The 25,111-nt window shown below is 41.1% G+C and overlaps 1 protein-coding gene and 1 non-coding gene across 14 annotated transcripts in view; both read left to right on the top strand.

The window, feature by feature from the left end:
* The window catches only part of ATP11C (ATPase phospholipid transporting 11C), a 206,048-nt gene that overhangs the window by 4,746 nt on the left and 176,191 nt on the right, over positions 1-25,111 (top strand). The gene's annotated exons all lie outside the window — the stretch shown is intronic.
* MIR505 (microRNA mir-505) lies at positions 4,148-4,230 on the top strand. The gene has a single exon (NR_035832.1). It is a non-coding gene; the product is annotated as a microRNA mir-505 (primary transcript).

Raw genomic sequence — 25,111 nt, 5'->3', positions numbered from 1 at the left:
TGTTTAGAAATATATCTGTATGTATGTATTGCAATATTTTTACATTTGCACAACTATTACAAATGGTCTGTGTATCTCGGCTCCCACACGGCTGTTCATAGAGGTCTAGGTTTAGCAGTTGAACTTGACCATACTTAAAAGCAACTTTTTTTTTTTTTTTAAATCATATTGTGTTATAATTGCCTTTTAACTTGTATGGCTCCCTAGTCTTTCTCAACATGGAGAGAATTGGCACTGATGCCCTAGGACATGCATTGTTAGTAATAAATTAACATTTTCCTGCGCAGCTGGAGTGAAGGAACCCTAATTGAGAAAGGCTGTCCTAGACAGGGACAGTTCACAGTGTGTTCTTAGCTCCTAGCACAGTGCCTGGTCCCTAGTAGGTGTTCAGTAAAATATTTTTTGAAAGAACAACTTTTGTATGTATCCCATAAATAATAACCTTTACTTACAGATAGTGATTATTGTAAACCCGCTCTTATGCAGAATGAGCAAAGAATGAGTTCTTGTTAGTTGGGGTATACCGTATACATTACTAGTATTCTAAGAATTAGAATAAATACATCTAATGCCGAAAGCTATACTGACCATAGTATAATCTTTTTTTTTTTTCCTTTTTTTTGAGATTTATTATGGGAATTGGATCATGCAGTTATAGAGGCTGAGAAGTCCCAGGATCTGCCATCTGCATGAGCCCGGCCACAAAATATCCCCTTCTTTTATTTATTTTTATTTTTATTATTTTTTTTTTGAGACAGAGTCTTACTCTTGTCATCCAGGCTGGAGTGCAATGGCACGATCTCGGCTCACTGCAACCCCCGCCTCACGAGTTCAAGCGATTCTCCTGCCTCAGCCCCCCTAGTAGCTGGGATTACAGGCGCCTGCCACCATGCCTGGCTAATTTTTTGTATTTTTTAGTAGAAACGGGGTTTCACCATGTTGGCCAGGCTAGTCTCGAGCTCTTGACCTCAGGCGATTTCCCTACCTCGGCCTCCCAAAGTGCTGGAATTACAGGCAAGAGCCAGCATGCCTGGCCTCTTTCTTAGATGATTAAGGCATTGTATGGTTTTGCAGAGCAATTATCATTCAGCAAATATTCACTGAGCACCTACTATGTGCCGGGCACTGTAGTCAATCCTGGGGTCGTAGATGAGCAAGACAGACAAGGTTCCTGTCTTCCTGAGCTGTAATTATCATTACATACACAACTATAGATATAGAGGGCATGGTAACTGCATTGCATTGAATATATTTGTGACATACCATGAAATTTGATCTTTGTGAATAAGTTACTATTACATACTTGTCATTTTTCTTTCTACCAAAAATAGATTGTGCAATATCAGTTATTTTCTGGTTGTTTGGATGTCAGTTAAAAAGGAGTTTCTTGCATTTGTCTCCTTTCATCTGACCTATGCATGGCAAACTGCTCTTTTGCAAATAGATGCTAGGCTGACCCCACGCAAGGTGGGAAACTTATTTAGAAATGAACCACTGTAACTTGAAATAAATCTTGACACAAGTGAAAGCAGGTTTTGTCTTCTTTTTTCCTGATCTACCTTTTAGTGACTAAGCAACATAAAACTCTGAATGTGTCCTGAATACTTTCTGTAAGTGTTTACTGTTTGTTCCTTTTGTTTATGCTTATTGCTAATAATTCAGCCATTTAGTGAGTAATATTGAGTGCCTATATACCAGGTAGTTTCCAGTGTTCCTAATTAACTTTTAGCTGAATTGAGATTTGGGCAGGTGAAGCTGGCCATTTTTATATTGATGCAACTGTTCAAAAGAGCTTGTTTTTTCAAAAAGCTGCCAGTTTACCACCTGCTGAGCAGTGGGTTCTAGGAGGTAAAGGATGGCCAGTGGCCCCTGAAAGAACCATAACTAACCTTGCTGTGTCTGCATGATGTGCAAAGAACTAGCCCACTGAGTGAAATCAAATACTGGTTTGTTGAGTGATGGAAAAAATCAAGGCTCATTGCTTGTCTAACATGGTTATTCAGTTCTCTCAAAGAGGGTGAATGCATGGGATATAAAAAAAAATACTATTTTTTTCTTCAAGGTGGTGGAATTTCCTGTACATCTGTAGTGCTTTATACAGATGAACCTTTTACATCTGGAACCCTCGAGACTGGGGGAGTTTTTCTGGTTAGGTGGAGGGAGGTTCTGGGCTTCCACAAATGAATTAGGTGCTGGCTCTCGAGTTTATTTCCTTTCACTTAACATTTACCTTCTTGGCCTGGTATAAGGGTAGATTAGCGGTGATCGTAAAACAAAACATACTGGCACAACTGCAGCATATGTTAACACTGCTGCAGCTTAATGATGAATGAGTGCTCAGCACTGCAGATATGGGCACAGGATGCCCTATGCCCACACATTGGCAGACAGCCCCTCAATTATTGCAGTGTATGGACGGATTACTGGGTCGGCTGACTTCTTGATAATAGAAGATGTGATTTATAAATGATAATGGACCGTGGATTTCCAGATTTAGAAGGTTAACCTGTATTTGTGAAGTAGAAATCATTGATTTCTTGTGCCATATGTATTTAATGGAATATGGGAGGATTGGTGATGTTGATGATATTGCTGTTCAAGCAGATATCATCATTTGTTTTTTAGGCGTCTCTATTATATGTTGTCATAAAGTATTAATGTGGCAATGTTTTCCTAGTCCCTTTCTCTTTACCAAGGTATTCTTGGAAAAATCAGAAGTGTTCTTGAAAATGATCTTGCAGTTAGCACAGCATCAGGTAAACAGTAGATGTTCAATTAATACTTGTTTAATTGTTTTGAGCTGAATTGGTAACACAGTCTGAGTCGGTAATAACAGATGAAGAATGATCAGTTTAGGAAGCAGCCACCAAGAAGCTTATGCATTTCAGACTGGGCTACATTATGCATTTCAGACTGGGCTACAAAATTAGCCAGGAGTGGTAGCACAGGCCTGTAATCCCAGCTACTTGAGAGGCTGAGGTGGGAGAATCACTTGAACCTGGGAGGCAGAGGTTGCACTGAGCCGAGATCGTGCCATTGCACTCCAGCCTGGGCAACAAGAGCAAAACTCCATCTCAAATAATAATAATCCTGTATGCTTACTATAAATACAGATTCCTGGGCCTTGAACTTACTGAATCCAAGTCTTGGGTGACAGACCCCAAGAAACTGTTTTTAACAAGCATTCCAAGTGGTTCTTAGGTTCACTAAAATTTGAGAACAGCAATATATAATATAGTAAACACGGAAATATTTATTTTCTGGGCACACTCTCTGTTCACCTTTTTGAACTTCAGTTTCTTCATCGATAGAATGGGAATAATAATACCTATTTCACAAGACTGTTGAAAAAAACGTTTGGTAGACTATTCAACACTATACCAATTGTGACAGAGGTCCTCAAAACCGGCCTAGGTTTGTTGATTCACTGGCAGAACTCAGTACATAGACACGCTTGGGGATGTGATTTATTATAGCAAAAGGATACAGAGCAAAGTCAGTAACGGGAAAAGGCTCATTGGGGCCAAGTCTGGAGGAAACCATGTGCAAGCTTCCAGTCCTCTTTCACTGAAATCACACAGGTCATGCTTAATTCCTCTAGCAAATGAGTTTTGACAACTTGTGTGAAATGTCTACTAGGGAAGCTTATTAGAGATTCAGTACCCAGGGTTTTTATTGGGAGCTGGTCACACAGGCACCCTCCACCTGGTACACAGCAAAATTCCAGACCCCAAGGAGGAAAGCAGGTATTCAGTGTAAACCCTATTGTTTACACAGCTTAAGCAGAGTGAGCCACTCTTATCAGGGTGATGGAAACCCTCCCAAAATCCAAGTCCCCAGACACCAGCCAAGGACCAACCTTGCAAACAGGCCTTACTAAGAATAGCAGTGTCAGGCCTGCTATGTTAACTCTTTCCATCACGCAAATATTGTGAAACACTGGTATTTTTTCAGTGAAAGGAAATGACTTGTCCAAGATCATTAAGCTAATCAGCAGTACAGCTGAGACAGACTCCCAGCAATCACATCTTTTCATTGCTGCCCATAGCCATGCTTCTAGATTATGGGTCATTCCTTTTCATACTGTCATTGAAAGCACTTACTATTTGTCACTTGAAGCAGAAGAGCAGCCTGCCGGTGGTAAATTGATGCACCCAGTGGGGGAGCCAGGAAGTATTGATGTTTCTGCCAGTTTAGCGTCAACACTTGCTGGTTTCCTCTCTGGAGCATCGCCAAGTTCGTGGATTTTCATTTTTCCTGACTTTTGGACTTTTGTTACTGCTCCCATTCATTTGCTCATAGTCCTAATACTCATTTGCATCATCACTTCATCCCATTCTATACCTTTTGGGTAACACAATTTCCAAACGGTGGGAATACTGCAGTATTTTGTCAAAGAAGACTATATAGGAAAAAAAAAATTCTGAGCAATGAATTTTATGGCAATATTTACAAATATTGGTTTATATCCTGGATTGTCTTTTGAGTTTTATAGTCATGGAAAACCCTAGGGATATCTCTGGTTATTTGGAGTTTCAACCATTTTTACTGTTATAAAGGAAAATTAACAAATTTTTTATGATTGGAGCAAGGAATAAGGAAATCATACTGGATGGTGCAGTAATCCCACATATCGACAGGGAGTAGAAGCCAGGAGGGAATTGCCACAAGTAGGTAACAGCTGGGTAGAGCAGATTATGTAAGCTACACCTGTTGTGTAAGCAGTGGGGACATTCTTTAAGCTTCACAATTAATGTATTTTGCAGTGATAAGGATTAAGGGATCTATAGTATAGTGTACAATTTACTCTGGCTTCTTTTCTGAAAACATTCATGTGAATCACAGCTTTCTTGGAACACTCATCCCCTATTTGGTGCTGTAGAGGTGTGTAAGGTACAGCCCTGCTCACCAGTAGCCTGCAGTTTGGTAGAAGAGAGAGAAGACCAGCACACAGGACCATCCTCCACACAAGGCCAGTAGGTCACCAGAGCCATCCTTTTGAAGGACATACACAGTAAGTGCAGTAGGCATTCAGAAGGAGGCACTGGCTCTCTGGCTTCATTTCTTGGGGAGAGCTTTATGGAGGAAGTAGCCTGTCAACTGGGCCTCTGGGGACCCAAAGGGCTGAAGGTTCTGAGATTTTAGGGATGGGCAGTCTCATTACAGGGGGAGGCAATTACCTGAGCAATGGTGCAGGGTCATTGTTGCACTTAAAGCATGGGAACCAGTCAATTTAGAGAACATACATGCCAACCCCAAATGAGTTTGAGCTGTTATAAAAAAAGTATAACAGGTGGGGCTCAGTGGCTCACGCCTGTAATCCCAGCACTTTGGGAGGCTGAGGCAGGTGGATCATTTGAGGTCAGGAGTTCAAAACCAGGCTGGCCAACATGGTGAAACCCCGTCTCTACTAAAAACAAAAATTAGCCAGGTGTGATGGAGAGCGCCTGTAATCCCAGCTACTCGGGAGGCTGAGGCTGGAGAACTGCTTGAGCCAGGGAGGTGGAGGTTGCAGTGAGCAGAGATGGCACCACTGCACTCCAGCCTGAGTAATAGAGCGAGACTCTGCCTCAAAAAAACAAAACAAAACAAATAAACAAAAAGTATAACATAGATTCAGTGGCTTATGCACAACAGAAATTTATTTCTCACAATCCTGGAACTTGGAAGTCCAAGATCAGGATGCCAGCATGGTTGGGTACTGGTGAGGGGGCTTCATGTCACAGACTGGTGACTTATTGTATCTTCACATGGCAGAAAAAGAGTGAAATGAGCTCCCTAGGGCACTAATCCCATTTATGAGGGCTCCACCTTCATGGCCTGATCACCTGTCAGATGCCTCACCTCCTAGTACTGTCACCTTGGAAGTTAGGATTTCCACATAAGAATTTTAGGGGAACACAAACATCCTGTCCATGACACAGCAGAAACACCAAAACCTCGATCTTCAATGCCTTACGTTTGCTGTAGTAATTTTGATTTTAAAAAAGGAGATGCTAAAAACAGGTGGCTTTAGGTCTCCACAACAATAGCTATAGGAATCTTCCCATACATAGATGCTCTTTTCTGAAACCTATGACTCCAGTAAATTTATGTCATTTAAAAAAAATGCATATATATATTTAGAGAGAGAGAGAGAAGGAGAGAGAGAGAGACAGTCTTGCTCTGTTGCCCAGGCTGGAGTGCAGTGGCACAATCTCGGCTCACTGCAACCTCTGCCTCCTGGGTTCAAGTGATTCTCCTGCCTCAGCCTCCTGAGTAGCTGAGACTACAGGCGTGTGCCACCACACCTGGCTAATTTTTGTATTTTTAGGAGAGACAGGGTTTCACCATGTTGGCCAGGCTGGTCTTGAACTCCTGACCTCAAGTGATCCACCTGACTCAGCCTCCCAAAGTGCTGGGATTACTGGCGTGAGCTGCCATGCCCGGCCTTATTTGGTGCAGACACAGTAAGGCAGAGACCAGGATGAAATATATATTTGGGGTAATATATCATGACACTACTTCATATATTATTATAGGACTGCTTACTTAGTTACCCTGCTTAAATTATGGGTACACATTTCTGGTAACTTTCACTACACATGGGAGACAGGATGGCAGTTCATTTTCTTGAGTACTAGTGGTCATTTATTTAAAAAGCTGGAGATCAGGCCTTTTTTCAGGAGCACATTCCTTACCAACACATTTATAGTTCACTGCTATTAGATAAGAAAGCTTTTGACAGACTTTCAGATCTGACTGCATCATTTGGACTTACCAGAACATGAATTGCATCTCATTCCCTCTGTATTAGTCTATTTTCATACTGCTTTAAAGAACTGCCTGAGATTGGGTAATTTATAAAGGAAAGAGGTTTAATGGACTCACAGTTCCACATGGCTGGGGAGGCCTCAGGAAACTTCCAATCATGGCAGAAGGCAATTAGGACGCAAGACACCTTCACAAGGTAGCAGGAAGGAGAAGTGCCGAGTGAAGGGGGGAAGAGGTCCTTATGAAACCGTCAGATCTCGTGAGACTCACTCACTATCACGAGAACATGGGGAAAACCACCCCCATGATTCAGTTGCCTCCACCTGGTCTCTCCCTTGACAGGTGGGTATTATGGGGATCATAATTCAAGATGAGATTTGGGTGGGGACACATATCACCCTCATAACCAGTTCATCACGACACCATGCTCAGTCAGTGCCACTTTTCTTTATCATCATGACTGCCACCCTCGTCTAAGTCATTAGCATCTCTCTACTTTCATATTTGTTCCTCCTCCAGTTTTCCCGTTCAGTAAATGGCACCATCCCCCTCCTAGTAGCTCAAGCTAAAAACCTAGCAGTCATACTTAATACTAACCTTTCCCTTCATCACATTTGTCAGAGAATCCAGTAGGTTCTATTTCTGAAAATGCTGTCACATCCATCCACCTTACTTCATGCCCACACCTACCACCATTCAAGTTCAAGCTACTGCTGTCGTTTACCTGGACCTTTGCAATTGATTATTTTATTATCCACTTTTGCCCTCTCCTATCTGTCTTCCACACAGCTCCAGGGGGATCTTTTACAGACGCACACCAGGAGCACTTCATTGACTTTCGACTGATTTCTGGTTAAATAGTTTGCTGGTATTGCTCTCTGTCTTTCACTTTTTTTCATTCACTTTTAAAAACTGAGATAATTCACCTAACATAAAATTCACCACTTTAAAGTATACACTTAAGTGGATTTAAATTTCCTATGCTGTGTAACTATCACAGCTATCTAATTCCAGCACATTTCCACTACCTCAAAAAGAAACCCCATCCGTTAGCTCTTAGTCCCAGTCCTCTATCCTTCAGCCCTTGGCAACCACCCATCTACTTTCTTATCTCTGGATTGCCAGTGGAATCATACAATATGTGTTCCTTTGTGACTGAATTCTTTGGTGTAGCATAGTAATATTTTCAGATTTGTTCATGTTGTAGCATGTATCAGTATCAGTACTTAATTCTTTTTTTTTTTTTTTTTTGAGGTGGAGTCTGTCACCCAGGCTGGAGTGCAGTGGTATGATCTCGGCTCACTGCAACCTGTGCCTCCTGGGTTCAAGCGATTCTCATGCTTCAGCCTCCAAAGTAGCTTGGACTACAGGCATGCACCACCACACTCGACTAATTTTTGTATTTTTAGTAGAGACGGGGTTTTGCTATGTTGGCTAGGCTGGTCTTGAACTGACCTCAGGTCATCCGCCCGGCTCGGCCTCCCAAAGTGCTGGGATTATAGGCGTGAGCCACCGCGCCCGGACTCATTCCTTTTGAAGGCAGAGAATACTCCATTTTATGGAGAGAGCACATTTTATTTATCTGTTCATCAGCTGATGGACATTTGGGTTGTTCGCACTTTTTGACTCTTGTGAAAAATGTTTCTTCGAACATTTTTGTCCTTTCTTTTTAATTTTTTTATTGAGACAGAGTCTCACTCTGTTGCCCAGGCTGGAGTGCAGTGGCGCCATCATGGCACATTGCAGCCTCCGCCTCCCAGGTTCAAGCAATTCTCCTGCCTCAGCCTCCTGAGTAGCTGGGACAACAGGCGTGCACCACCACACCCGGCTATTTTTGTATTTTTAGTAGATATGGGGTTTCACCATATTGGCCAGGCTTGTCTCGAACTCTTGGCCTTAGGTCATCCGCCCACCTTGGCCTCCCAAAGTGCCGGAATTACAGGTGTGAGCCACTGTGCCTGGCACATTTTTTTGCTTTTTAAAATGAATATGTTTTTACTTGAGTATATATTAGTGGAATTGCTGGGTCATATGGTAATTGTATGTTTAAACTTTTCAGGAACTACCAAACTGCTTTCTTCAGTTCTTCCTCACTTAAATAAGTAGTTTGTGTGTGTGTGTTTGTGTGTGTGTGTGTGTTTGAGTTTGAGTGCAGTGCTGCGATCTCTGCTCACTGCAACCTCCGCCTCCCGGGTTCAAGCCATTCTCCTCTCAGCCTCCTGAGTAGCTGGGATTACAGGTGCCCGCCACCACGCAGCTAATTTTTGTATTTTTAGTAGAGATAGGGTTTTCCTGGGATTATAGGCGAGAGCCACTACGCCAGCCATGTGTGTGTTTTTTTGAGACAGAGTCTTGCTCTGTCGCCCCGGCTGGAGTGCAGTGGTGTGATCTCGGCTCACTGCCATGTCTGCCTCCCGGGTTCAAGCTATTCTCGTGCCTCAGCCTCCTGAGCAGCTGGAATTACAGGCACACGCCACCATGCCCGGCTAATTTTAAAAATATTTTTATTAGAGACAGGGTTTTGCCATGTTGGCCAGGCTGGTCTTGAACTCCCAACCTCAGGTGATGCACCCTCCTCAGCCTCCCAAAGTGCTGGAATTACAGGTGTGAGCCACAGCACCCGGCCAATAACTAGTATTTTTAATTGTAAAGAAAACACCTAAAACTTACCATCTTTCTTTAAAGCATAGAGTAGTCCAAATTGTATTCACATTGTATGCAACAGATCTCTAGAACTTTTTCATCTTGCAAAACTGAAACTCCATACCCATTAAACAACAGCTCCCCCACTTCATGCAGTATTTGTCTTTTTGTGACTGGCTTATTTCACTTAGCATAAAGTCCTCCAGGATTCTCCATGTTGTAGCATGTGAGAGGATTTTCTTCCCTTTTTTTTTTGAAATGGGGTTTCAGTCTGTCACCCAGGCTGGAGTGAAGTGGAGTGGTTTCGCTCTGTCACCCAGGCTGGAGTGAAGTGGAGTGGTCTTGGCTCACTGCAACCTCTGTCCCCACCCCCACCCCCGCCCCGGGTTCAAGCAATTCTCCTGCCTCAGCCTCCCGAGTAGCTGGGATTATATGGGATTATAGTTACCCACCACCATGCCCAGCTAATTTTTGTATTTTTAGTAGAGACGGTTTCGCCATGTTGGCCAGGCTGGTCTGGAACTTCTGACTTCAGGTGATCCACCCACCTCGGCCTCCCAAAGTGCTGGGATTACAGGCGTGAGCCACATGCCTGGCCTGATTTTCTTCCTTTTAAAGACTGGATTATGTTTCATTGCGTATATATATATTTTGTTTATACATTCATCTGTAGATAGTCATTTGGATTGCTTCCACCTCTTGGCTATTGTGAATAATGCTGCTATGGACATCAGTGTGCAAATATCTCTCTTCGAGATTGTGCTTTCAATTCTTTGGATATATACCCAGAAATGAGACTGCTGTGCATGTGGTAATTCTGTGTTTAATTTTTTGAGGAACTTCTGTACTGTTTTCAACAGTGGCTACATCATTTTACATTCCCATTAAGGGTTCTAGTTTCTCCATATACTCACCAACAATTGCTATATTTTTTATAGTAACTGTCTTTTTTTTTTTTTTGAGACAGAGTCTTGCTCTGCTGCCCAGGCTGAAGTGCAGTATTGCGATCTCTGCTCACTGCAATCTCTGCTTCCCAGGTTCAAGTGATTCTCCTGCCTCAGCCTCCCGAGTGGCTGGAATTACAGGCGTGTACCACCATGCCCAGCTAATTTTTGTCTTTTTGGTAGAGACTGGGTTTCACCATGTTGGCCAGGCTGGTCTCGAACTCCTGACCTTATGTGATCCCCCTGCCTTGGCCTCCCACTTGCTGGGATTACAAGTGGGAACCACCACGCCTGACCTATAATAGCTGTCTTAATGGGTGTGAGGTTACATCTTATTGTGATTTTGATTTGCATTTCTTGGATGATGAGTGATGTGAGCATCATTTCCTATGTTTTTTGGCCATTTGTATGTCATCTTTTGAGAAATGTCTACTTAAGTCCTTTACCCATTTTGGTTGCGGGGGGGTTATTTCCTTTTTTGTTGTTGCTCAGTTGTAGGAGTTATTTACATATTCTGGATAATATTTCCTTATGAAATATATGATTTGCAAATATTTTCCCACATTCCATAGGTTGCCTTTTCATTGTGATGATTACTTACTTTGATGAACAGAAGTATTAAAGTTTGATGTAGTCTCATCATTTGTCTGTTTATGCTTTCGTTGCCTGTGCTTTTAATGTCATATCCATGAAATCTCTGTCAAATCCAAATGTCATGAGTCTTTTCCCCTCTGTTTTTTGTAGGAGTTGCATATTTTTAAGTTTAATTGATAGTTTATAAGTCTTACATGTAGATCTTCAATCGACTTTGAGTTAATTTTTGTATGTAGTATAAGATAAGGGTCCAACTTCATTCTTTTGCATGTTGATGTCCAGTTTTCCTGGCACCATTTATTTGAAGACTCTCCCAGCATCGTAGGACAGGGTAAGAAAAAAAGAGAAGACTCTCTTTTCCCCCACTGAGTGGTTTTGGCACCCTTGTTAAAGATCATTTGACCATGTACATGAGAGTTTACTTCTGAGATATTTATTTTTATTCTGTTTGCCTGTGTGTCTGTCTTTACGCCAGTGCCACGTGGTTTTGATTACTTTGATTACATATTGTTTTGTGATATGTTTTGAAATCAGGAGTTGCAAGACCCCCAACTTTGCTCTTTTTCAAGATTGTTTTGGCTATTTGGGGTGCCTTAAGATTCCATATGGATTTTATGGTGGATATATATATTTTTTAATTTCTGCAAAAAACCTTCCTCATTTTTTGTGTTCCATCTGCCACAGGACCGTTGTATATACTGTATATTCCTGGTACACTTCTCTCCTGTAGTCGGTTGTCTCAACTCTTACTTATTTCTGAGAGCTCAGCTTAATCATCACTTCCCTAAGGAAGCTGTTCCTGATCCTTCCCTCAGACAATGCCAGGTTCTCATGTTACTATGAACCTGTCCTTCATATTCTTTTTGTAGTTGACTTTACATTTGCATACTGTATTTGGTAACTTACTTAGTGTCTAGATTTCCTCTATATAGTATGCCCCATGAAGGTAAGACCTGTGACTATTTTTGCTCATTGCTATATCCCTAATGCCTCACTGCCTGACATAATATGTGCTCATTAAATGCTTGCTGAATAAGTGAAATACGATTTCTATTTGCATTTCTAATCTTCCCATTTATAATTATAGACTTGTAGTGCTTGACTGAGAGATCAAAGACTAAGTGATGTCCAGTCTTTTTTTTTTTTTTTTTTTTTTAAGACAGAGTCTTGCTCTGTCACCCAGGCTGGAATGCAGTGGTGTGATCTCGGCTCACTGCAACCTCTGCCTCCTGGGTTCAAGCGATGCTCTTGCCTCAGCCTCCCGAGTAGCTGGGATTACAGGTGTGTGCCACCACGCACAGCTAATTTTTGTATTTTTTGTAGAGACAGGGTTTCACCATGTTGGGCAGGCTGGTCTCGAACTCCTGACCTCAGGTAATCTGTCTGCCTCGGCCTCCCAAAATGCTGAGATTACAGACGTGAGCCACCGTGCTGGCCACATGTTGTGTTTTATAATACATACATCATGCCTTTTTAAATTATGATTTTAGTTATTTAATATTCTGTGATGTAGTTAATGAATTAACTCTATAAGCTTCACTGTGGTTTCATACACATTTACAACGTTGATTTTCTTCAGCAATTTGCTATTATATTTTCAAAGTACTTAACGTACTCCTAAAATATGTACAACTATTATATATCAATTAAAAAATACTCCAGTATAAATACCAAATGAAGTGTTTATTAATCAAATTTTTTTTTCTTTTTCTTTTTCTTTTTCTTTTTTTGAGATAGAGTCTTGCTCTGTCACCCAGGCTGGAGTGGAGTGGCTCACTGTGACCTCTGCCTCCTGGGTTCAAATTATTTTCGTGCCTCAGCCTCCCGAGTAGCTAGGATTACAGACGTGCACCACCATGCCTGGCTAAATTTTGCATTTTTAGTAGAGTCACGGTTTCACTGTGTTGACCAGGCTGGTCTGAAACTCCTGGCCTCATTTGATCCTCCTGCCTCGGCCTCCCAAAGTGCTGGGATTATAGGTGTGAGCCGCTACGCCCGGTGTAATTTTTAAGTCCTTTTGATAACTTTTTGTCTATGTGTTTTTCAAATTCTTGTTTCAAAATTTGTTTTTAAACAGCTTTATCGAGGTGCAAGTACTTTTAATGTTATTATTTTTGTGAGTTTATTGCAACTTTAGGGGGTACCAGATATTCAGCAATGATAGTAGTGTCTCATTTAAGTCCTTATTGCACAAAGATGGAGCTAATCTAATTATTTTATGTGGGTCAAGATTTGAAATTTTTAAAAATCTTTTTTAAAATTTTACTTTAGGTGTAGGCATTTGTGTTTTGTAGGATATCTGTGTGCAGAAATAATTAAGTCAGAGCCTTGAATTGCTGATCCATGATTTCATTGATATGTTGCAGGTTTATGGAATTGTTATAGTTGTAAGCTGTTTTTCTTTGCCTTTTAATCATCATAACAGCAAAACCTAGAGTGGTAAGTTCCAGGAACTGTTTTAAGTGCTGTATAAGCATTAGTTTATTATATACATTTGGTTATTAGGATTCTCCAGAGAAACAGAACCAATAGGATATATACAAGAAGTGATTTATCATAAGGAATTGGCTCATGGGTTTATGTAGCTTGACAAGACCCAAGATCTGCAGTCTGCAAGTTGGAGACCCAGAAGAACTGATGGTGTAAGTTCCAGTCTGAAGACTGGTAGGTTCAAGACTCAGGAAGAGTCACTATTCAATTCTGAAGGCCAGAAAATGCAGGAGGGAGTTATTCCTTAGCTGAGGGAAGGGGAAGGGCAGCCTTTTTGTTCTACTCAGGCCTTACACTGATTTGATGAGGCCCACCCACATTATGGAGGGCAATCTGCTTTACTCAGTCTTCTGATTCAAATGTTAATCTCATCCAGAAACACCTTGGCAGACACATCTAGAATAATGCTTGGCCAAATACCTGAGCATGCTGTGGCCTAGTCAAGTTGACACATAAAATTAACTGTCACATTTATGTCCTAGGATCATGTGAAGATGAATGAACAAATCTAAAGTGTCTATAGGCCAGGAATGGCAGACTCTACTATAAATAATTGTAGTTTGCTAGACTTCCCATCTGTAAAATAAAGGGCTTGGGCTGCTAGATGGTCTGTAAGGCTCAGTGAATCCTAGAACTATTAAAGAACCTTAGAGGCCATTTAGTAGTCCAACATCTTCATTATAGCTGGGAAAATGGACTGAGAGAGGGTAAGTGGCTTTTCCAAGATTATTCAGTGAATTGAGAATTCAGAAATATGGAATTCCAGGCTCAGTTCTATTGCCCTTGTCTTCAGTTTCCTTATCTGTGAACTGCATGGGCTCCTGGGATGATATATATCTAAGTTATTTCCCAGCTTTATAATTCTGTACTATGTGTTTAGGCTTAGAGCCTACGAGTGAGCGAATCTTTTGACTATTTTCTGTTGGGTTTTTATCTGTTTTACTCTTTGGGTCTCCATCTCTTGATTGCACATTTGACGGTATTCTACCCCAAATTTCAGTTTCCCCTTTAATAGTAATGAGTTTGAACTGAATTTTATATACTTTGGATGGGAACAATGACAAATTTTAGGAAGTACTGTTTCACTCGCGTCCGTGTGAAGAGATCACCAAACAGACTTCGTGTGAGCAACAAGGCTGTTCATTTCACCTGGGTGCAGGCGGGCTGAGTCCGAAAAGAGAGTCAACGAAGGGAGATAGGGGTGGGACTGTTTTATAGGATTTGGGTAGGTAAAGGAAAATTACAGTCAAAGGGGGTTGTTTTCTGGCCGGTAGGGGCGGGGGACACAAGGTGCTCAGTGGGGGAGCTTTTGAGCCAGGATGAGCCAGGAGAAGGAATTTCACAAGGTAATGTCATCAGTTAAGGCAGGAACAGACCATTTAAATTTCACTTCTTGTGTGATTCTTCAGTTACTTCAGGCCATCTGGATGTATACCTACAGGTCACAGGGGGTATGATGGCTTAGCTTGGGCTCAGAGGCCTGACACTGTTTATGGGTTTTTAATAGGGGTATACTGTTTAGTTTTACACTGATCTGAATGATTGAGGATCTAATGTAGACCCATGCCTTGGTTAGTTACTATGCTCTAGAATTAATTAAACTCAAATCTAATTACATTAATCTTTTAGCTAACAGCACTAATGGAGGAGAGGATTTTTGTTGATGCTGGAATATTATGGGCAAGCTTCCTGGGAATCAACACTGCCTTTGCCAGTGGTCACCTGCCATTATTTTTCAAAAGCACTCTTACTCATCTCTACTTATGAATACAATTAATTAGTTGCAGAATGTTAGATAGAGTGGCAGTCCTTGGACAGGCTGAGTGACAGCTGCTAGAAGACAGTAGGAGGCAATAAGTAGACAATTCATGTGTATATACTTGAGAACAAGTGGTAATTTGGTCGAGCTGAATTGGGTGCCATGTTTATTACAGCCAGTGATTCAACCTAAGGCTGAGAGCCCTAGCAAGGGAGCAGTTTCAGAAAATTGAGTCTGTAAATAAAGTCTATTTTAAAAGTCATAATCATTTGTTAGGTTAGACCCCAGACCTCGATGAAAAGTATCAGGAGAACATATATCCCTGTTTTGAAATTTCAGGCAGTGCAATTAAAATATTCCTGTAAAAATTCAGACATATTACTTATTAAAGATACTAATGAAGGCAGTGCAATCAAAATAAAAATCATACGTAATCAAATCAGAAGATTTATTAATGGATTTATAGAATCCATGTTTGAAATTGATGATTTTAAGTAGTCATGAAATTCAATGTGCATTAACAAGTATCTGTTTATTTCCTAATATGTACCTCACATTGTGGAAGTTTTTTGAGGTATGGGGGTGGGAACTTCTTTGTTATGGTGCCTCTACTAATGAGCAGTGTAGCCTTGGAAAAATCACTTCCTTTTAAAAGAAACTGTCATTTAAAAATGTAATATTCTATGCAAATATAATAGATATAAAATATGTGCATAATAATAAACCCCTGCATACCCACTACCCAACTTGAGAATTATAACATTAGCAATACAATTCTACCTATGTACTACTTCCCTATCTCCTCTCCTTGCCTTCCCACCACCGTGTAACCATTAGCCTTATTTTTGTAATAATCATTCTATTTTATAGTTTTAACATGTATGTATGCAAACTTAGATATTTAGCTTTCTTATTTTGAGCTTTATAAAAATGGTTTGTATATTGTTTTTTACTCAATATTGTATTGCTAAGTTTTTTTTTTTTTTTTTTTTTTTTTGAGACAGAGTCTTACTCTGTCTCTCAGGCTGGAGTGCAGTGGGGTGATCTTGGCTTACTGCACCCTCTGACTCCTGGGTTCAAGCGATTCGCCTGCCTCAGCCTCCCAACTAGCTGAGACTACGGGCATGTGCCACCATGCTTGGCTGATTTTTGTATTTTAGTAGAGACGGGGTCTTGCCATGGCCAGGCTGGTCTTGAACTCCTGGCCTCAAGTGATCCGCCCTCCCTCGGCCTCCCAAAGTGCTGAGATTATTACAGGCGTGATCCACCGTGCCTGGCCTGCTAAGATTCTTTTTAAGGTTTTATGTAGGCATAATTCATTCATTGTCACTGCTGAATAATATTTCACCTTGGGAGTTTACTAGAATTTATCCATTCTCCTGTCGATGGGCCTTTGGGTTGTTCACAGGATTTTTTATTTTCCTGGCATGATCAGTGCTGCTAAGAACAATATGTATCTTTTGGTGTGTGTGTATTTATTAAAGGATATTTCTCTTGTGGGGTGTGTGTGTGTGTGTAGGATTTGCATATACATAGAAACACAAAACCGTATATATAGGAAGTCTCACATACGTAATCATAGGTCTTGGAATGTGCATCTTTACAAAAGGAGGTAAAATTGTTACCCAGAGTAGTTGTACCAATGGGCATTCTCACTAGCAATATATGAGTTTCCATTGATTTATATTTTCTCAACACTTGCTATTGTTTGAGTTCTTTCTTTTTGCCAATCTATTGTGTGTGAAATTTTATTTCACGATGATATTAATTTGCATTTCTCTGATTACTAATGAAGTTAAACATTTTTGCATATGTTTATGGGCCATTTATGTTTCTCTCCTTATCTACTTGTTTATTTCCTTTTACTATTTTCTATTGGGTTATCTTTCTCATACTAACTTTAAGAGTCCTTTTCATATTCAAAACACTAAAGCTTTGTGGTTATCTATGTTGCAGATATCTTCTCTAAGATACTTTGCCTTCTGCTTTTACTATTTTTTTTTTTTTGGTACCTTTTGATAAACAAGTTCTTAATTTTAATGTAGTTAAATTTTTCTGTCTTTTTCTTTATGGTTAGTGCTTTATGTATCTTGTTTAAGCAATCTTTCTCTATGCCAATGTTGGGAAGCTAGTCTCCTGTTTCTTTTTTCTAAAACTTTTAACATTTTGCAAATTATTTTTTGAGCCTCACTTTTCAGGTCTTTAGAATGCAGGTATGGAACTAGATGTTCCTTAACAAATGTTCTGGTCTCTTACTCTTTGACACTGTGACCTGAAGTAGATTTCGGATATGTGACTGTGTTTTCAGAATATGCAGTGTTCTTTTTTATTTTTTAAAGAGGGTTTTTTTTTTTTTATCATGTATCTGTAACGTTAGGCAAAATTATTTAAAGTCAATAAATTTTTATTCAAGGAATTCCATGTTGTGATTTCTTCCACTGTCCATCAAGGTCACTTTAGATCTCCTAAAGAGCTGGAGTCAAAAGATTTATCTTCAAGTTAGCCGTTTTTAATGAAACTGATGCTTATTTTAATCCAGTTGTCCTGTCAGCCCATAATTCTTTTTTTTTTTTTTTTTTTTTTTTTGAGACAGAGTCTCACTCTGTCACCCAGGCTGGAGTGCAATGGCAGAATCTCGGCTCACTGCAACCTCTGCCCCCTGGGTTCAAGCGATTCTCCGGCCTCAGCCTCTTGAGTAGCTGGGATTGTAGGCACCTGCCACCATGCCCGGCTAATTTTTTGTATGTTTAGTAGAGATTGGATTTCACCATGTTAGCCAGGATGGTCTTGATCTCCTGACCTCGTGATCTGCCCGCCTCGGCCTCCCAAAGTGCTGGGATTACAGGCAGCCCATAATTCTTTTATTTTGGCTTCTGTCATCTCCTTTTAATATGGATATACTGATGAAGACTTCAAAATTCACCAAGAATCTTTGGGATCTAATTTCTTCAATTTAGGGTCATTTTTACTGTAGGTGGTGGATCTGCCTGGTTCTCAATTTGACACCCTCTCTTAACATGAGTTCAAATCATATTCATTCCTAAGTGATCACACTCAAGAATAGTACAGATGTGTGGAATATGCCAATACCTGAGGTAAAAAAGTAGATTATCAGGTCTTTCATACGTTTAGTAACTGTCTTTTTCAAACTTTTAGCAACTGTCTTATAGTTCTTTCCCACAGATCTAGCAATAGTCCTGTGAGTAAAGTAAAACCACAGTTACTTTATGAGGTGTTTCTAAGGACGTGCAGGCTACAGGAATGCAGTGTTCTTTTAGTAACCTTTCCCACTATGAAGTTTCATATTTACTCCTACTTCTCTTTCTCTCATTTCCCCAGTGTCTTCCTTCCTGTTTTCTTCAGAAAAGTAACCAGCTGAATTCTGTAGTATCCTAGAGTTTCTGTGTTGAAACAGCATTTTTGATGTAAAATTTTATTGAGATATTTATGGATACACATGGAATTGTAAGAAAAAATGCAGAGAGATCCCACGTACTCTACCCAATTTCTCCCCAGTGGTAACATCTTGTAAAATTGCACTATAATGCCACAACCAAGATACTGATGTTGATGCCGTCCACCAATGTTTTTCAGATTTTCCGTATTTTGTATTCACTTGTGTGTGTGTGCATGGGGGGGGGGGTGTGTGTGTGTATGTGTTTAGTTCTATGCAGTTTTATCCCATGCGTAAGTTGGTGTATCCACCATCACATCACAGACCAGATACAGAAGGAAAGAAATGTTATTTAAAAACAGTGTGGGCCGGGCGCAATAACTCACTCATGTAATCCCAGCAATTTGGGAAGCCGAGGCGGGTGGATCACCTGAGGTCAGGAGTTTGAGACCAGCCTGGCCAACATGATGAAGCCCGTCTTTACTAAAAATACAAAAAAATTAGCCAGGCGTGGTGGCAGGTGCCTGTAATCCCAGCCACTCGGGAGGCTGAGGTAGGAGAATTGCTTGAACCTGGGAGGTGGAGGTTGCAGTGAGCCAAGATCGCGCCACTGCACTCCAGCCTGGGCAATAAGAGCGAAACTGTCTCAAAACAAAACAAAATAAAAAAAAACCCCAAAAGCAGTGTGGTTTAAAGTCTCTGTCACTGAGTACCCCCAGATTGTTCCATGTGCCCAGTTTGGCTGGTGCCCATACAGTTTTAGAGAGCAATCTCAGGTTACATAATTTAGAAGCAAATTGATTAACTGAAACTTTGACCTGAGAAAGCAGAGGAGCTTTAGTCCTGGGTCCTGGGAGGCCAGTTGGCATGGTCCTAAAGTATAATAATCATTTATTTTAAATTATATCCCCATGTGAGCCTGCATTGGAAACATCCTAGTAAAAGCTACTTAGTCCATCATACCAGTAGGAGTTATTAAAATTCTACCTGCTTATTAGCAACTAAAAGCTAGTAGTGGAAAGAGGGAGTGATAATCCTTCTAAGAAAGCAATAAAAAATCTGCCAGGTTGTGCATTGGTTTATAGCCCCATAAATAGAAACTTATGTTATTGTCAGGAAGGTAGTCAAGGACATTTGAATACTGTATTTATGGAGAGCTACATATGCTTTAAGTAACTCATATCCACCCCAACATACTTAAACATGCAACATCTTTAGTGAAGTTCATTTGTTTACTCCTTTATTACCTATTTATAACCAGCTAGGCACTATATGCTAGGCAATGGGGACCAAGTGGTAAATAAAAACAAAAGTGGTTCATGTCCTGATGGACCTTATAATCCAGTTTAGAATGGAAAACCCAACACATTTTTTATTTACTCATTTTCATAAGTGTTATGAATAAAATGAATAGGATACAGAGATAGCAGAAATAGGATATGTTTTGATAGGGTAACATGAAAGTTCTGTCTGAGGAGATGACATTTAAGCAGATAACTGAAGGAATGAGGACTACTTCTGCAAAGGGGTTTGGGAGTAGTTACTGGAACCAGCTTGCTCAAAGACCCTGAGTTGGGCAAGAGTCAGGCACATTGGAGAAGCTTAAAGGAGGCTAGTGGGGCTGAAGGGCACACTCAGTGGAACCGGGGGAAGATGGCAGTGAATGGGATATAGGAACTTCTGGGGAGCATTTGGATTTTGTAATCTAATTTCTGGTAGCCATGAAGGTGATCTGGAGATGGGGAGGGCGATGATAATAAAGTTGTCTATTTAATCCATTCACACATATTTATTGAGTATCCTATCACATGCCAGACACTGTTCTACTTGGTAGGGATGGACTGATGAGCAAAACAGACAGGAATCTCTGACCTTTTTGTCTCTACATTCTAATGTAGGAAGCTGTTGTTAGGGTACAGGGTAAAATAATGTAACAAAGAGCTCCAAAATACAGGGGCCAAAAAATTATAGACGTTTGGTTCTCTGGCGTGTAACAACCCAGAGAAGGTAAGCAGTCTCTTTTCTTTTTCTTTTCTTTTTTTTTTTGAGACAGAGTGTCGCTCTGTCTCCCAGGCCGGAGTGCAGTGGCGCAATCTTGGCTCACTGTAACCTCTGCCTCCTGGGTTCAAGCGATTCTCCTGCCTTAGCCTCTCAAGTAGCTGGGACTACAGGCGCCCACCACCATGCCCGGCTAATTTTTTGTATTTTTAGTAGAAACGGGGTTTCACCGTGTTAGCCAGGATGGTCTCGATCTCCTGACCTCGTGATGTGCCCCCCTCAGCCTCCCAAAGTGCTGGGATTACAGGTGTGAGCCACCGTGCCCAGCCAGCAGCTTCTTTTCTATGAGGCCATCCACCATTCCAGGCTGTGTTGGTCAATTCTGTCTTTCACAGCATTTGATTTTTAAAGTTCCAGCCAGCATGAAGGAAAGGGAGTCCAGGAGAAGCTTCTTTAGGAAGGTGACAGAAACTTTCACATATTACTTTTGCGCACATGCCATTGGAGAAATCTTAGTCATGTGGCCCTCCCTAGCCACAAGGGAGACAGGGAAATGTAGTTTCTGGTTGGAAAGTGAGGTGTTCAGGAAGAAAGGAAGAACAGATTTGGGAGGACAATCCAGTGGACAGGGAGACAGGCAGTAAACAACATAATTGTAATATCTCCTGTGATGAGTGATAAAGGAATGATAAAGCAGAGAATGATGATAGAAAGTGTCAGGGGTGAGGGTTGCAGTTTTTCAAAGGGTGAAGAAGGCCTCACTGAGAAGGTGTCATTTGAATAAATCCCCAAATGAAGTTTTGTGAGCAAGAAATACCATTTTGGGTTGTTATGAAGCCTATAAGAATGCATGGTTGGTTTTAACATGCTTGAGTCTAGGACCTTATCAGACCCCATCAGAAAGTAGTTAGCGTGGAAAGACACCATTGTGCCACATATTCACCTACTGCAAGCAATACAAGGCCTTAATGAATTTTTGTTGTTGTTGTTGTTGTTTGTTTTGTTTTTTTTTTTGAGAGAGAGTCTCACTCTGTTGCCCAGGCTGGAGTGCAGTGGTATGATCTCGGCTCACTGCAACCTCTGCTCCCCGGGTTCAAGTGATTTCTCCTGCCTCAGCCTCCTGAGTAGCTGGGATTACAGGTGCCTGCTACGGCACCGGGTTAATTTTTGTATTTTTAGTAGAGACGGGGTTTTACCATCTTGGCCAGGCTGGTCTTGAACTCCTGACCTCGTGATCTACCCGCCTTGGCTTCCCAAAGTGCTGGGATTACGGCTGTGAGCCACCATGCCCGGCCAATGAATGTTAAATTAATGAGTTATGCTAGGACCTGGACTGAGGTATCTGATTTTTTCTTGACTTTTTTTTTTTTTTCCTTTTTTTGGAGACAGTGTCTTGCCCTGTCACCAAGGCTGGAGTACAATGGTGCAACCACAGCCCACTGCAACCTCAACCTCCCGGGCTCAAGCGATTCTCCCACCTCAGCCTCCCAAGTAGCTAGGACTACAGGTATATGCCATGACCCCAGCTAATTTTTTTTTTTTTGGTAGAGATGGGGTCTCACTCTACAGGTTGGTCTTGAACTCCTGGGCTCAAGCTACATATGCTTTAAGTAACTTATGTCCACCTGCCTCAGCCTCCCAAAGTGCTGAGATTATAGGCATGAGCCACTATGCCCAGCCTTGGCTTTTTCTTAGATGGAAAGCTTAGCTCCCAAAGAAGGGAGGGACTAAGATTCTTCTGCCACACACAGTTAAGAGTGTTGCACATACTTGGACTGTAGAGGTATTTGTTGTGGGGGCGGTGGGAGGGGAGATAGATTTTTGCTAAGGGTAGAAATTATTTATGGTCTGAGTTTGCTGTAGAGCTCTAGTTAACTTCAATTAGCCATTGTCAGTGCGGTTTAAGGATGTGGTGACATGAAAGAGTGGAAGTATTTTCATTTTTGCCCTTGATCTTCCATTCATTTTTGCCCTTGATCTTCCAAATCTTGCTTAGTAGCCTTTCCAATTACAGCAGGCAATATTTTCCAACCTTTTACTATTTTAATTATATTTGATTGCTGCTTTAAACATTTTTACATAAAATACGTAAGTACTTTAAAAAAAAACTTTTCCTGTGTCACTTTTTTAAGGATAACTCATTTGTTTAATGAGCCAAAAGAAAATAATTTTCTGCCTATTTTTTCTCTAATCCCCTTCCTACTTACAACATCCCTAGGTTGGAGTACATAGATTGTCTTTGGGATTTCTTATTTTTGTGGTAAATTATGTTTCACTAGGGAACTTACAGTTTTAGAAGGGAGATAAGAAACATTGTTATATAATGAAAATACAAGACAGAAAGTGACAAATGCTATGAGAAGGTAAAAGTAAGATGCTCCTGTAGTTCAGAGACTATGGCATGAGATGAATAATCCTGTCAGTCTGCTTCCACAAATGTGAAAGGAGACATTAAAGCTAACTACGAGCTTAATATATAATGCTCTCAAAAGGAATTTTCCATTCTTGGAAAAGGGAAACATTTGATCTGTCATCCTACTGTTTATTTTTGTAAGCCCCGTCTTTTCCCAGGCACAGATAAAATCCATTGTTTTCCTCTCACACTATGCCATAGGGAAAAATTCAATTCAGATTGGAAAAAGCACTACTAATCACTTCACAACATTTTGTAGAGTTAGCCTTGAATCTTTCTTCCTTTCCCTCGCTCCGTCTTACCCAGTCCATCACCCAATTCCACAGATTGTGGTCCCCTGAATTGTTTTTTTGGATCCACTCTTGCTACTCTTATTCCACCTCTGCAAAGCAGCTAGGCTGACTCTTTTTGAAACATACATTAAGTTAGTTTCTAGCTAAGAATCCCTAGTAGCTCCGTTCATACTTAGAGCACGATTCAGACTCCTTACTCTACCTGCTAGGCTCTGCATGCCTGCCTGCAACAGTATCTCTGGCCTTCTCTGAGGGATCTACCCTCCTACTGTATTGTTTCTACCGTGTGCGGTTTTCCCACTATATGGAATGCTCTCTCCCCGAGGACCCCATTTCTACTCCTCCTTCAGAATTAAGTTCAAGTGTCTATTCCTTAAAGAAGCCTTCCCTGACCCAGGCTAATGTCAGACCACCCAATCTTACAGGGCCTCATAGTACCTTGTACTTCTCTTATGTACCTCTTCCTGCAATTGTAATTAATGAATTACGAGACTAGTTATTAGCCCCCCTCTACCTGTAGAACAACATCTAAAAAATAAAAAAAGCATATTATTTTTTTGAGATGGAGTTTCGCTCTTGTCGCCCAGTCTGGAGTGCAGTGGTGTGATCTCGGCTCACTGCAACCTCTGCTTGCTGGGTTCAAGCTATTCTCCTGCCTCAGCCTCCCGAGTAGCTGGGATTACAGGCGCCCACCACCACGCCAAGCTAATTTTTTGTATTTTTGGTAGAGATGGGGTTTCACCATGTTGGCCAGGCTGATCTCGAACTCCCGACCTCAGGTGATCCACCCACCTCGGCCTCCCAAAGTGTTGGGATTACAGGCGTGAGCCACCGTGCCCGGCCAAAAGCATGCGTGTTTTAGTTTACTCAGTACTCCACCCAGTGCCAGTGTCCAGTCTAGTTCTGGGCACTGGAATAAATGCTCAAAAAATATTTGTTGCAAAAGAAAAAGCAGAAAATTCACAAATTATGTAAATTTAGTTTTGAATTTTGTTTAGGTCCTTACATTTGATCGTAGGTTTTCTAATTTTGTTAGAGTGTTTACAGAAGACAAGACAGTGTATCACATCACCTGGGAGCTGTTAGAAATGCAATTCTCAGGCCCCTGATTCAGACGTACTACCCCAGAAACTCTTGGTAGGGCCTGGCAATCTGTATTCTAACAAACCCTCCAGGTGATGGTGAGGCATAATAAAATTTGAAAACCGGTGTTCTATAAAAATATTGAGTGAAGGTTGTCTTTGCCCTAGTTCAGGCTGCTATAACAGAATACCACAGACTGGGTAGCTTAAACAACCCAGAAATTTACTTTTCAAAGTTCTAGAGCCTGGTAAGTCCAAGATGAAGGCTCTGGCAGATAGGATGTCTGGTGAGGGCACTCTTCCCGGTTTGCAGACGCTGTCTTCTGGTTGAAATCAGAGAGAGGGATAGCAAACTCTTTGGCCTTAAAAAAATTTTTTTTATAGTTAAATTTTTTTTTTTTTTTTAATGCTTACCGGTTTATTATAAAGGGTACTACAGAGGATACAGTTGAAGAGACGCATAGGGTGAGATATGGGAGAAGAAGCTCAGAGCTTCCAGGCCCTTCCTGGGGGTGCCACCCTCCAGGAACCTCCACGTGTCAGCTATCCGGAAGCTTACTGAACCCTGACCCCTTGGGTTTTTATGGAAGCTTCAAGACATCAGCATTCCTTCCCCCAGGGTATAGGGTGGGACCCTTGCATGGAAGGCTCTTAAGACCTACAATAAGAAAGGAGGGCAGGAAAAGGTCAGAGGCCTGCCCCCTGAGTCCTAACACACCCAACATTATAACAAAATGCTGTAACAAGG

This window comes from Pan troglodytes, chromosome X (genome assembly GCF_028858775.2).
Source record: "Pan troglodytes isolate AG18354 chromosome X, NHGRI_mPanTro3-v2.0_pri, whole genome shotgun sequence".
Taxonomy (NCBI): domain Eukaryota; kingdom Metazoa; phylum Chordata; class Mammalia; order Primates; family Hominidae; genus Pan; species Pan troglodytes.
The sequence above is the reverse complement of the archived record's forward strand: the minus strand, read 5'-3'. Positions and strand labels throughout refer to the sequence as shown.